Here is a 13,323-nt window from a genome sequence, read left to right on the forward strand (position 1 = left end):
CAAAGGTTTAGACAGACACATGCTTTATACATATCTATGCAAGTGAAGAGTTCTTTGGAGTGATGACCAGATTTTTGGCTGTTTCCTCATTTGTGCATTTCTACCAGCGGTGCCAGCTGCTAACGCAGTGATAGCCATGAAGCTGGAGCATCTCACTAGGGTCCACCTTATGAAAAGCTTCACGTGGGGCCCTTGGCGTTGGCGAGGAGAGGCCAGAAAGAGAACTGGTAAATACAGCCCTGGTTTTTGAGGAACTGACAGTCTGAGGCAGGAAGAGAAGCAAAGAAAGATCCTGAGAAATCATGAAGGAACTTCTGTGCAAATGGGTTTAGGAAGCACAAGGGCACGGGGTGGTGACCACGGAGAGAGCAGAGGTGCTGTGGCCCTAGGGGGCGGGGGGAAGCAGAGGGGAATTAGCTGTGTCCTTTAGGGAGTTACTTGACCTCTCTAGGCTTTAATTCCCACCCCGATCCCCGCATCCCACAGTGAAACAGTAACAACACCTACCAGCTCAGTTGCTTTGAGGATTAAATGACAGAATGCATATAAAATGTCTGGAGCCGCATCTGCTGTCAGTGGCATCTGTCACAACTATTATTGTCAATAGGATGGAACCGCGGACCGACCATGATGCTGTCTTTCATATTTAGCCTTCCACCGTGAGGAAGGCCTGCCCTGAGCTCCCTCACTCCCTCAAACCTTGGGTTTTCCTTGGAATCTACAGCACCAATGAATGGCTGGACAGAGGGCAAAGTGCCGTCTGTGGCCACCAAACAGGACAGAACAGAATGAGGCTGAGAGGTCCACTTGAGGGTAAACCTCGGAACTGCAACCTCAGGGACAGAGAGCATGGCTCACTTTCTACCCCCAGCCAGCTGGCTGGAACGGGTTGGCAGACCGAGAGGTTGCATGGTGAGTAGTTACGAGCACAGGGCCAAACCGGGTTCACAACTCAGCACTGTCACCATTCATATCCCCTTGGGAAAGTGACCTTAACCTCGCTGCATCTCTGTTTCTTGACCTGTCAGATGGAGATAATTATAGTGTTGTGAGAATCAGAGGAGTTAACACATACAAAGGGGTCAGAACAGTGTCTGGCGTGGAGTCAACACACCGAAGTGTTTGCTATTCTTTTTTTTTTTTAATATTTATTTATTTGTTTTGTCTGCACGCGGGATCTTTAGTTGCAGCATGTGGACTTTTAGTTGCGGCACGCATGTGGGATCAAGTTCCCTAACCAGGGATTGAACCCCGGCCCCCTGCATTGGGAGCGCGGAGTCTTACCCACTGGATCACCGGGGAAATCCCTGCTATTCTTATTTAGCAGAGGTCCTTGGGTGTGACGTTCTGGGTTTTGTCCCTCTCCGATAATTTTTTGGGAGGTGGCTGGCATGTGTGTGGTAGTGTGAGGGGGGGTGTGGCAGATGACTGAAGACACCCAGGTGGGCAGGTAGAGCCCTGCCTTCGCCCTGGTCTGTGGGTTGTCAGGGAAGGGGAGGATAAGGCTGGTTGCCAGGAGGGAGGAGGGTGCGCTTGTCCAAGGTCGTAAAGTTCCTTTAAAGGACACTCACAAATTTTCTAGGAACAACCACAAGGAGCTCGGGGCCCTGCCCAAGGCGTCATCTCCTCTTGCAGGTGGAGAACGGCTGTGTCTACATGACTCTTCTGGGGCACCATGCCCACCAGCTGCAGCCTCTGCTTCCCAACCCACCAGCAGCCCCTCAGCCCAGGCACTGGTGCCTAGACCTTACCATGGCAACATCTGACTTTTCCGACCACCATTTTCCCCTCTTTCCTGTTCCTTCTTTACTTAAACAAAACAAACAAACAAGCAAAAAACCCTTGTTGTGCCATATCTAGTCTTGTAAGTCACTTTAGGTTGCTCTTGGAATAGGCAGAGTATAAATAAATAAACTTGTTCCTGGAGTTCTCGTTTACCTTTCTTGAAGTTTTTACAGCAGTGATTTTCAAACATATTTTTTTCAGAGAAATCCCCCCCCCTTTTATTTTTTTTCATGTGGACCATTTTTAAAGTCTTTATTGAATTTGTTACAATATTGCTTCTGCTTTATGTTTCGGTTTTTGGCCATGAGGCATGTGGGATCTTAGCTCCCCGACCAGGGATCAAACCCATACCCCCTGCATTGGAAGGCAAAGTCTTAACCACCGGACTGCCAGGGAAGTCCCGAGAAATCCTTTTTTTAAATTTTTAATTTTTAATTTTTTAAATTTTTGGCCGTGTTGAGTCTTCGCTGCTGCTCATGGGCTTTCTCTAGCTGCGGTGAGCAGGGGCTACTCTTTGTTGTGGTACATGGGCTTCTCACTGTGGTGGCTTCTCTTGTTGCGGAGCATGGGCTCTAGGCGCTCGGGCTTCAGAAGTTGTGGCACATGGGCTTAGTTGCTCCGCAGCATGTGGGATCTTCCTGGACCAGGGCTCGAACCCCTGTCCCCTGCATTGGCAGGCGGATTCTTAACCACTGGGCCACCACGGAAGCCCCCGAGAAATCCTTTTTTAAAAATGAAATATTTCATAGAAGCTCTTCATATATTATACATACCTCGGGTATTGCGGGCTTGGCTCCAGATCACCACAATAAGGTGAATATTGCAGTAAATCAAGTCTCACAATATTTTTGGTTTCCCAGTGTATATAAAAGTTATGTTTACACTGTACTGCAGTCTATTAAGCCAAAGCATTATGTCTAAAAAAAATGTATTAAAAATATATAAGGGGCTTCCCTGGTGGCGCAGTGGTTAAGAATCCGCCTGCCAATGCACGGGATACCGGTTCGAGCCCTGGTCCTGCAAGATCCCACATGCCACGGAGCAACTAAGCCCATGTGCCACAACTACTGAGCCTGCGCTCTAGAGCCCGCCAGCCGCAACAACTGAGCCCACGTGCCACAACTACTGAAACCCACGCGCCTAGAGTCCATGCTCTGCAACAAGAGAAGCCACCGCAATGAGAAGCCCGCGCACCGCAATGAAGAGTAGCCCCCGCTCGCTGCAACTAGAGAAAGCCCACATGCAGCAACGAAGACCCAACGCAGCCATAAGTAAATAAACAAATTTATTAAAAAAATATATATATAGAAAATAAAAATTTATTAAAAATATTTTATCACTAAAAAGTGCCAAAATAATTACAATGGTAACATCAAAGATCACTGATCACAGATCACCATAGCATAATAATAACAAAAAAGTTTGAAATATTACGAGAATTACCAAAATGTGACACAGAGATGTGAAGTGAGCAAATGCTATTGGAAAAATGGCACCAATAGAGTTGCTTGATGCCGGGTTGCCACAAACCTTCAGTTTGTAAAAAACAATATCTGCGAAGCACAATAAAGTGAACTGCAATAAAAAATAAAATGATATATATATATGTGTATATATATATGTATATATACACATATATATATATATTTATATATATATATACACATATATATGTACATATATCTTGCTCAGTTAAAGCAGGAGAAGGACCCTGAGCACGCAGGCCCTGGCCGTTCCCTTTTTCCTGAGGCATCCTTACCAAGCCTTAGCTCTGGGGAGCCCTGTTTGTAAACCACCAGTCTGTTCCATGGAAAACATGCTGTAATATTTAGTATGTCATTTTGATGCAAAAAATAAGGAAGTGAGATGGTTTCTTATGACCTTTTGGACAATTTGCTAACTATTGGTGGAATGCTAAAGAATGAAATGCTAAAGAATTCACTAGTATCTAACAGAAAAGAACTGTGAACAAAAACAAGTCTTATTTACTCTTCTATTATAAAAGATAATCATTGTGAGTTTAAGTAACAATTTGGTCTTAAATATTACTGATGGAATGTCACGGTTAAACGTGGGTCCTTGATGTGAAATGTACAGGAAAAAAATTCAAAAGTCACGTTGGAACAGAGTTTTAACCGATAACTGACACAACATCTATATCAGCTGCCTCTGTCTCCCCCATAGCAGTGAATTCCCCATTCCTCAAAATGCCTCCACTTTCCGGTCTCCCTCCTTTCATGCTTAACCCTCTTTCTTCTCAACTCCCAACTCCATGAAGCCTCTTGTAACCTACCTAGTCCAAACCCTGTAGCACTATGTCAAGCACAGGCTGCTCTGAGTTAGGATGCGGGCCTGGCTCCCCCAGGGAGGGGATAACGTGGTGTCTGAGTCACTTTGCACTTAATGGTCAGCCTACACTAGGGTAGTGGCACCAAATAACTGCCACCGTTAGGCTTTAATTCTGCCTGGTACCTAACACAGTGCCAGCTTCTAAAATAATTCAAAGTTTTACGGCCGTGTTGGTATAAGTCAAATATATTAATATCATATATTAAAACATCTTCTTCAGACCTAAAATTAATTTTTTTCTTCTGATTAAAAAAAGAAATTGAAACATTTTTTTAAGCCTCCCAAAATTCTGTGGGCCCTTGGCACTCGGCAGGTATATAAGGCTACTGCTTGCTAGCTATGTGGACTGGGCAATTTATTTAACTTCTCTGGGTTTAGTTTTCTCATTCGTAAAATGAGGATAATAATAGGACCCAATCTGCAAAATTAAACGTTATCTATTACTTGTTTTGCACAGTTAAAAATTGGGAAGCACAAAGGATAAATTCTTAATTTCTTCTTGTGCTCTGATCCAACCTCAAATCTAGTGTTTCACTGTACTCTTGGCAAAAACAGACCTCCTATTTCAAAGGAAAAGCACCACAAAAAACAAATGAAACCAAACCAAAAGCCCTTTCCGAGACATCCAAGGACTCTTGCCAAGCACCAACTTGATGAGTTCACAGTAAATGAATCAGAGACACACGGTTTAGATTTCCCTCTCAAAGTCCCAAGAGGGAAACAGGAAGGCGAGGATTTCAGAGAGCTCCTGGCTGTGCCAGCCCCACTCCGCCAGCTGAGCGAGAGATCAGAGTGTCCAAGAGCCCCTCAGACATCCTTCCCCTGGGCTCAACTCACATTTCTCATTTGAATGTGTCCTGCCCCAGAGAGTAGACACCATCGAGGGGCCCTGACAAGAAACCAGATAGTAAACACGGCACCCCAAACCCACTATTCGGTTATTGCTGAATCCTCCACCTCTATTCCATTCATTTCTAGCTGCAGACAGGTAAGATTTCTAAGAAAGATTTGGGGGGTGGAGGTGGTGGATTGGCTCTCTGTGGATGATGTTTTCCAGGAAACTCAGCTAGCTTCCTGAGAGATGTCATACACTGGAACGTTCCCAGGGGCTGGCAGGGGAACTCTGGAATGACTCAAGTGAGGACCTGAACCAGGAAAGGGTGGGTTATGGCCTAAAACCACACTCTCCTCTCATTTTGTCAAACTGCGTCCATTTTACTTACAGCTTTATCCCCTACCCCAATAACCAGGAAGACTTCCTAGATGAACTAGAAGCCATTTCCACCCCAGGTCACGTTCACACCTTCAACACCTTCATTTGCATATGCCGTTAGATTTTAATTGACAGCTGAGTGATCTGTGAATAGCTTCAGCAGGGTCCACTAATGGAATCTAATGAGCTGGATCGCAGCTTTTAAAAAGATCTGCTCGAGATCCAGTTTGGTTGAGCCCCCCAGAACCAATTTGTCAGAAAGTCAGTCAATACACATGGAGTGATCGTGCACTGCTAGCAAGGCCTTTTGCCAAGCACTGGTTAGTGCAAGACAGAGACAGATGTTAAAGAGAGACCTGACCCTGACTCCTAGAGATGGAGAAGTCAGGAAAAATATAAACGGAAGCCACAAAGAACTCCAGACACAAACATTTACAACCTGACTTGTTAACCTGTGTGGTCATGCCCAGCAGAGGCAAGTGTTCCACACTGTCTTAATCTGGCTAAGGTTTTACAGCCAACTTCTTCCTCTCTGCCCAAGCAGGCCTTTATATGGAGCACATAGTATCTCCAATCCTAAGTGGAAACAAAACAAGTTTGGCACTACCGCTCACCCGGTCTAGACATCCCCCCAGCCCCAGGCAGCAGGAGGGGCTTCCTGCCTAGAGGAGAGTAAAAGGCTCTCATCACTCAAAACTGGGCACCACGCATCCCACAGCAGAGAAGGGAGCACTCAGCAATTGCATCAGCAGATCTGTATAAGAACCCACCACCTGGAGAAGATAACATGGATGCAGAATTGTAGCTGGGGGCTGTGGTTTGCGGTGATCACTGTGACCCACTCTAATTATCATGCACCAGGAGCGGGCCTGTGCTGGGCGCTTTGGAGCACAGAGATATATAAGACAGCCCTCTGGCCTTGGGACATCCTATATGAAGAGTCAACCAAAAGCACAAGGCTGTCTGCATTCAGTGTCAAATGACTGATGTGCACATTGTATCAGAGGAAAAGAAATAATAATGGTAACATTTATTGAGCGCTTCCTATGTGTCAGAGCGCTATTCTAAATGGTTTATATATATCTAATTTTTCCAACAACCCGTAAGGTGGGTATTAGTATTATTCTCATTTTATTGATGAGAAAAGTGAGGCTCAAGGAGATTAAAGAATTCGCTTGGTGTCACATGATTTTTAATGGTAGATCCAGGATTTGAACTCACAATTCCACTTCCCCAAGCGTGTTTTTCTTAAGAGATGGGAAAGGACTCTGGGAATGAGAGGTGACAGAAGGTACAAGACTCTGACTCCTATTTTTGTCACTTATTTTTGATATAGAGAGGGAAATTCAATGGCTGAGTTTTAAAGTAGGAGCATGCCTTAACAGTCGAGAGATCATTTTGATGTTTAGTTTGCAATATTAAAATCCTCAACTTGTGAGCATGCTTTTAAATTATATATTCAATATCTTGTAGTAATTCCATATATATATATGAATCACTTTGCTGTACACCTGAAACTAAGACGATATTTAAAATCAACTCTATTTCAATTATAAAAAAATTATGAAGTGCGAGAGCAGTGGGCTGGGACTGTCTGGCTGGGCAGGGGAGGAGCTGAGGGGGAAAGAGGAAGGGAGCGCCGGGAGGGAGAAGCAGCTCTCCTGGGGGTTGCCTGCGTGTCGCTGCGGAGTCCCAGGCTTGCCTCTGGATCCTGAGCTCCCTGATGCGGCCTCGTGTCACAGCCGGGAAGGAGGATGGAGGGGAGAGGGATTCCGGTGGGGTGGGCGTGGGAGAGCGTCCTCAACTACCTCTTTCTGCCCCCTCGGGGTCGAGTCCTTCGCGAGGCAGCTCTCTTATCCTGGTGGGTCCCGCCCCGCAAGGGTCCCGGGTCCTGACCCTCGGTCCTCGGAGACGGTGTCAGGCAGGACCCTGAGTCTCCTGAACCACAGCGCCATCGTGTGGCTTCTGACAGGTGCCTCTGGGGCTCCTCTGGCTCAGGTATCCCGCGCTCTACCCACCTGTGCTGGTGGGTTTCAGTTGGCTGTCTTCTGGGGCAGGGAGCCGAGAAGGAAAGTGGGCCTGCCTGCCGAGGCCGGGACCAGATTTGCCTGGCTCTGAGAACTGGCTTCTCAGAGCGTTAGCATATTGGAAGAAATGATCATTAGAGCTGGGCAGGCCAGAGCCCTGCCCCCCTTGCTTATGAGCTTTTGTCCCTGAGCCTCTTGGGGCCTCAGTTTTCTCATCTGTTAAAGGGGCATAATAATACCTGGTGGAAGATAAATCGCAAAGCCTCTAGAACAATTCCTGCAAGCGGTAGGAGCTCAATGTGTCATTGATGGTGCCATAATCCTCAGTCACCCCAACAGGTCTCAATGCTGCTGAGACTCATGCTTGGCAGATGGCAGGTGTTCTGGGTGCATTGCAAACCACTAGGAATGCCTTCTTAGTGCCAGCTTAATAGTGGGATAGCCCTGGGGCTAAATATTTGCCTATTTTCATAAAAGATAACAGTCCAGTTGGTCTTGCAAACCACATAGGAACAGCTGGCTAATCTGATCACCAGCCCAGGGGAATGCTCCATCTTCACCATTTACTTCTGCCTCCCACATCTGCCTGAGGGAAGCCCTCTGGGAACAAACACATCCCACTTCTGAGAGGCACTGCAGTAGTGAGGGGGAGGCAATAATGCAGGGGATCTCACAGATCGAGAGTTCACTTGCCAGGTGAGGACCTGGGGCAAGTCACTAACTTCTCCAAACCCCTGTTTCTCATCTGTAAGTCAGAGATCTTAGCTCCCAATTCCTTAGGCTTTGTGGAATTAAATGAGGTATTCATGTAAAACACTTAGTACACTGGATTTAGTATGCATTAGCATCACCAGAGAACTTATTAAAATACTAGTCACTGGGGCCCACCCTGAGTTTCTGAATCAGTATGTCTGGGGTGAGGCTCAAGAATGTGCATTTCTAATTTGCATTTCACGAGATGCTGCTACAATCTGTCCCAGGACCAAACTTTGAGAAGGACTAATCTAGCATATACTAGACCTGCAATTAATGTTCACTGGGATTCCCCAACCATCCAAGTACAAATCAAAAGGGAGAATGACAAGATATGGGAGAATATGAACCCAAACCCGATCAAGCAAAAGCTGCAAGCCCAACATCTAGCTAGTAGTAAGAACAGTTCCATTTAACAAACGTAAATTGAATGTCTTTTCTCCATTTCTTCCATATGCTCCGTTGGACAGTGCTTTGCTCACATGCACTGTCTCATTTGATACTCATCCTAGCCTTCTGAAGCGTGTGATGATCAGGAGGAAGGGGCTCTCGGAGAGGTCCAGTGATTGCTAAGGGCACAGAGCTCTGGAAGGCAGAGCACAGGCAGCTGGAGTCGGCTATGATGGGGGCCCTTTCAAGCCGCCTCTCAGACACCTGAGCATGCTTGGCCGAGGCTGGATGGGCCCCTGTGAACCTGCCTTGGGCCCTGCCCTCTGACGGCTTCTGTCCTGTCTGAATTCCCATTGCGAGCACGCTCTCTTAACCAGCTCAGCCTGCTTTGGGGTCAAGGGCCGAATCATCTCCCCCTTGCCAGGCTCATTGGCTCTGCCTCTCTTCTCACCCACAGGACACTTAGTCCTTCCAAGAGTGTGGTGTGTGTCCTAACCTCTGGCTGTTTGCTCTGGGCTCCAAGGCTCCCAGCAAAAGGAGGAGGTCCTCAGGGTTTGGGGTAGAACCAGGAGGCCGTCCCTTGGCAACAGCACATACCAGGCCCTGCAGGTCTCAGAAGGAGTCCTCCCTTCCCTATCTTGGGCATCTGAGAGGCTGCAGAGACCCAGCCATAGCAACACCTCAGTAGCGAGCCACCTCGAGAGGCTCAGATGGAGGTGCTGCCCTCCCCCACTCAGCCTGGGTCGGGAAGGGAAGGGGCACTAACTGCACGGACTTCAGGATGCCAGGGTTCCCTCCTCCAGGCCCCAGATCCATTTTGAGTTTTATGGTTGTTGGAAGGAACATGGGCTTGAGAGCAAAAGGACGTAATCTGAACCAACCCGGTCTCTGCTACCAAATAGCCGTGTGGTTTAAGGAAGTCTCAACTTCCTTAGCTGCATTTGTTTCCCCTCGTTTGCAAAGGGCCGAGGAGGACCCGCCTCCTAGAGCCATGGGTGGCTGAATGAACATCGGTGTTGTTGGAGCTGCTGCACCTATGAGCAGTGAATAACCCCATCTTCCTTCCTTTGGCGAGCTTGTTCCTGGAGGTACACAGGCCATGAGACAAAGACCCCACCTGCTAGGAGCTTCCACCCCACAGTCTTGCCCAAACAGGGCAATGGCAGGAGGTCTGAGACTGGACCCGGCTGGGGCCGTTGGGTTCAGGAGGTGAGGCTGCTGGTCCAAGCGATGGGCACCCAGTGTGTGAACTCTGCAGCTGGGTGACTAAAGCCTGCTCCGTGCCAGCTGGGCTTGAATCAGAGCAAATGGCCTGCTAATGGTTTTCAGAGCTTTGCCTTGGAGGTGTGGAGAGCTGTGTGACTCACTGAGAGCCATGTGACTCACTGCCGTGCCAGCCGGGGTGACTGGAGGCTCTTCCATCCAGTAGCCTCTGCTCTCAGCACCTTTTGTTTCATTTTCCTTCATTTATATTTATTCATTCTGCGAACACTAGTCAGGAACCCAGAATGTGCTGGGCCCTGGGAGCACAGGCCCGGGTGAGGAAGACAGACTTGAAGGGGGGAAGGACTGAAGGTGGGTGACCTCCCACCCATCCCCCCCTGTCCTCATCTGGCTCTGAGTGGCGGGGGGTGGATGAGTCAGAGCTTTCCTCCAGGCTACCGAGGCTCACCCCCTTTCTCATGGGGTCACAGGAAAGGCCTGATGAAGGAGAAGTTTTTGAGGTTAATTGCGCTGAACTTGGCTCCTGAAGGGATGTGGGATGGGGAAGGAGGAAGCATGGAAGATAGTGCCCGGGGGACCAAGAGAAGGTACCACTGACAGCTGCGGCCATAGAACTGGCTTGGAAAGGGAGGAGATCAACTTGGTTTCAATTTGTTTTCTTGAGTTTTTTTTTCTTTTAGAAGATGAAAAGGGAGTCAAGAAGCCCAGTGTGGGGATACTGGGGAATAAAAGTGCGGATGGAGAAAGGGTAAATGCTTCCTTGGCCCCAGCTCCCTCGAGCCTTCCTTCCCTGTTTCTCTGTCTCCAGCATCTCCCCTCTTCCTCTGGCCATCCTGTCTACCCTCTTATCTCTTCAATGCCTCTCCATCCCAGACTACCTCTGAAGCTCCAGAGGAATAATTGAAAAGCACAGTGACCGCCAAAATTGCTCCCCCGACCCTGGCTCCACCTCTGCATCTGCTGTCCAGATTTTGCTTCAAAGTTCTGCCCGTCACTCACAACCAGAAAAGAAGTATTGATTAGAAAAGAAAAAGAAGTTGGGAATTTGAGTTGGAAAGTGGAAGGAGCAAGGGATCTCTTTCACATTCAGGTAACGGCACTGTGGCTAGTGAGCTGTAGTGGGACATCAATACCGACTCCAAACCCCACTCAAATCCTGCTGAATTGAGGTCTGATTACAGGCTAACTGATGGATGGTGACAGTGAAGTGACTTGTCTAAGGGTATTCGATAAAGACTAGTTCTTCTCTCCCTTTCCTCCTCCAAATTTCCTGGAGGTCCCAGGGCGTTCCTAAGACCCTCCCCCCCCCCCCATCATCTCTGTGGCCGTGGACTAGCTTCTAACCTCTTGTCCAATTGCCAGAGCCTAGAGGTGGTTGGGAGCTTTGGAGTAACGAGCCTGGGCTCTTACTAGCGGTGGGAACTTGGGAAGTACTTAACTTCTCAGAGTCTCAGTTTCCTCATCTGTAAAAGGGGGATAATAATATCTACCCAATGGGATGCTGTGAGGATTAAATGAGATAACGAGTGTGAAGCGCTTAACACGGTACCCAGAAGATAGTATGTTCTCAATATGCGTCAGTCAATAATAATTCCAATAATATCTCTACTTGGACGACCTACAAGTACCTTACACTCAGTATTTCTTCCCCACAAACCAGCTCCCTGGCCTCACTTTCTAGTTCCCTTACTGGAGTTAGCATTCCTCCTACATGTCCTTGGTGGCCTGGTCACCTGGATTCTATTCTGTTCCTTCCTCGTGAACTTTCTACCATCTCCTCATGCCCAAGTTCAGCCTTTCGTTATGTTTTCCCTGGGCTCCCTGACATCAGTGCCCCTGTTCAATCCCTCTCCACAGAGCCACCAGATTTAGCTTTTGGATTATGTCACTCTCTTCCTCAGGAACCTCCAGTGACTCCCCAGTGGCCACTACTAATGTAACTACACACTTCTCACCCTGACGGTTCAGGTCCTCCACACTATGGCCTGACACACCCCACCACCCTCCTCCCTGCCCTTTCCCTCTCCCAACTTTTCTCCTTGGGTGGGACATCACTGTCCCCACCACCCTCTTGCTCCCCAGTGTATGCTCTGTCAACAGAACAGATTGTAGAGACTACCCTAGGTTAAAAAAAAAAAAAGGAATCTTTTGATGCTACCCTCAACCCACCAATACACTGGTCTACTCAGTCAAGGTTCTCCAGAGGAACAGATTTATATATAGAATGTATGTATATATACATGAATTGGCTCATGCAATTATGGAAGCTGGCAACTCAGAAATCTGCTGAGCTGGCAGGCTGAAGACCCAGGAGCACCAGTGCTAGAATCAGTCTGAAGGCCATCTGCTGTAGAATCAAGATAAGCCAATGTTGCAGATGAATTCCGAAGGCAGTCAGTTGGAGAATTCTCTCTTACTTGAGAGAGGCTGGTCTTTTGCTCTATTCAGGCCTTCAACTGATTGGACGAGGCCCACCCACATTATGAAGGGCAATCTGCTTTGCTCAAAGTCTACCAATTAAAATGTTAAACTCATTCAAAAACACCCTCACAGAAACACCCAGAATAACGTTTGATCAGATATCTGGGCATCCTGTGGCTGAGCCAAGTTGACTCATAAAATTAACCATCACCCCACTCATACTCCTGTCAATGTCTGCCCTCTTGAAAGGATCATAAAAAGTCATCCACCTTGAAGAGTTCTATGGGGCATTTTGCGTCCCAGAAATATTTACATTGTATCTCTAACTGTGGAATTTCAGCACTGATTTCTCACACAAAGGAAGTATGATTTTGAGTCGGGTGGAGGGGTCTCTGTGAAGCCTGTGAAGAAATCACAGCACACTGGCATTTCAGCCAGCTGGCTGCTGTCCATGGCTGACATTCCTGCTAGGCTTGGTTCACTCTTTTGCAGCTTTGCAGATAGTACGTACAAAAGTTAATTTCTCGCCTTTCCTCAAGCTCTCTTTGGTCCAAGCACAGCTGTAAGAAAAATTGTGAAGTAGAGCAAAATACAGGGCATGAAACCAACCAGAAACCACAAAGAGTACTCATCCGTGAGAGGAAGAGGACCTCATTGCCAGGCCAGTGGGGAAACAAGAGATCCCTGGGCTCCAGGAGCTGGGAAGTGGAGCCCAGGGTGAAGGGGTGTGTGTGTGGTGTGTGTGTATGCACGGGTGCCTGTGACTGTGTGTGTGTATGGGTGCCTGTGAATGTGTGTATGTGTATGCATGGGTGCCTGTGTTTATGTATGCATGGGTGCCTGTGAGTGTGTGTGTGCATGGGTGCCTGTGAGTGTATGTGTGTGTGTGTGTGTGTGTGTGTGTGTGTGTGTGTGTGTGTGTGTGTATGAACCCTGACAGAAAGAGCTGGACACACATCTTGCCCTTCCTCAGGCTCTGGTGTTTCAGGTGTCTCTGGCCACAGCCCTGCTCAAGCTTAGTCTACTCTGCCCTTCTTTTTCGCCCCTTTGCCCATGACTCTCAGATGCCAGGATCCAGGCTCTGACCCCTGGTTCCTCACCATTGCCCTGCCCAGGATGCTCAGTCTCCTCAGGGTGTTGGGGAATCTGCTATGGGGCAAG

The sequence above is a fragment of the Balaenoptera musculus genome, chromosome 1 (assembly GCF_009873245.2).
Source record: "Balaenoptera musculus isolate JJ_BM4_2016_0621 chromosome 1, mBalMus1.pri.v3, whole genome shotgun sequence".
In the NCBI taxonomy this organism is placed as follows: domain Eukaryota; kingdom Metazoa; phylum Chordata; class Mammalia; order Artiodactyla; family Balaenopteridae; genus Balaenoptera; species Balaenoptera musculus.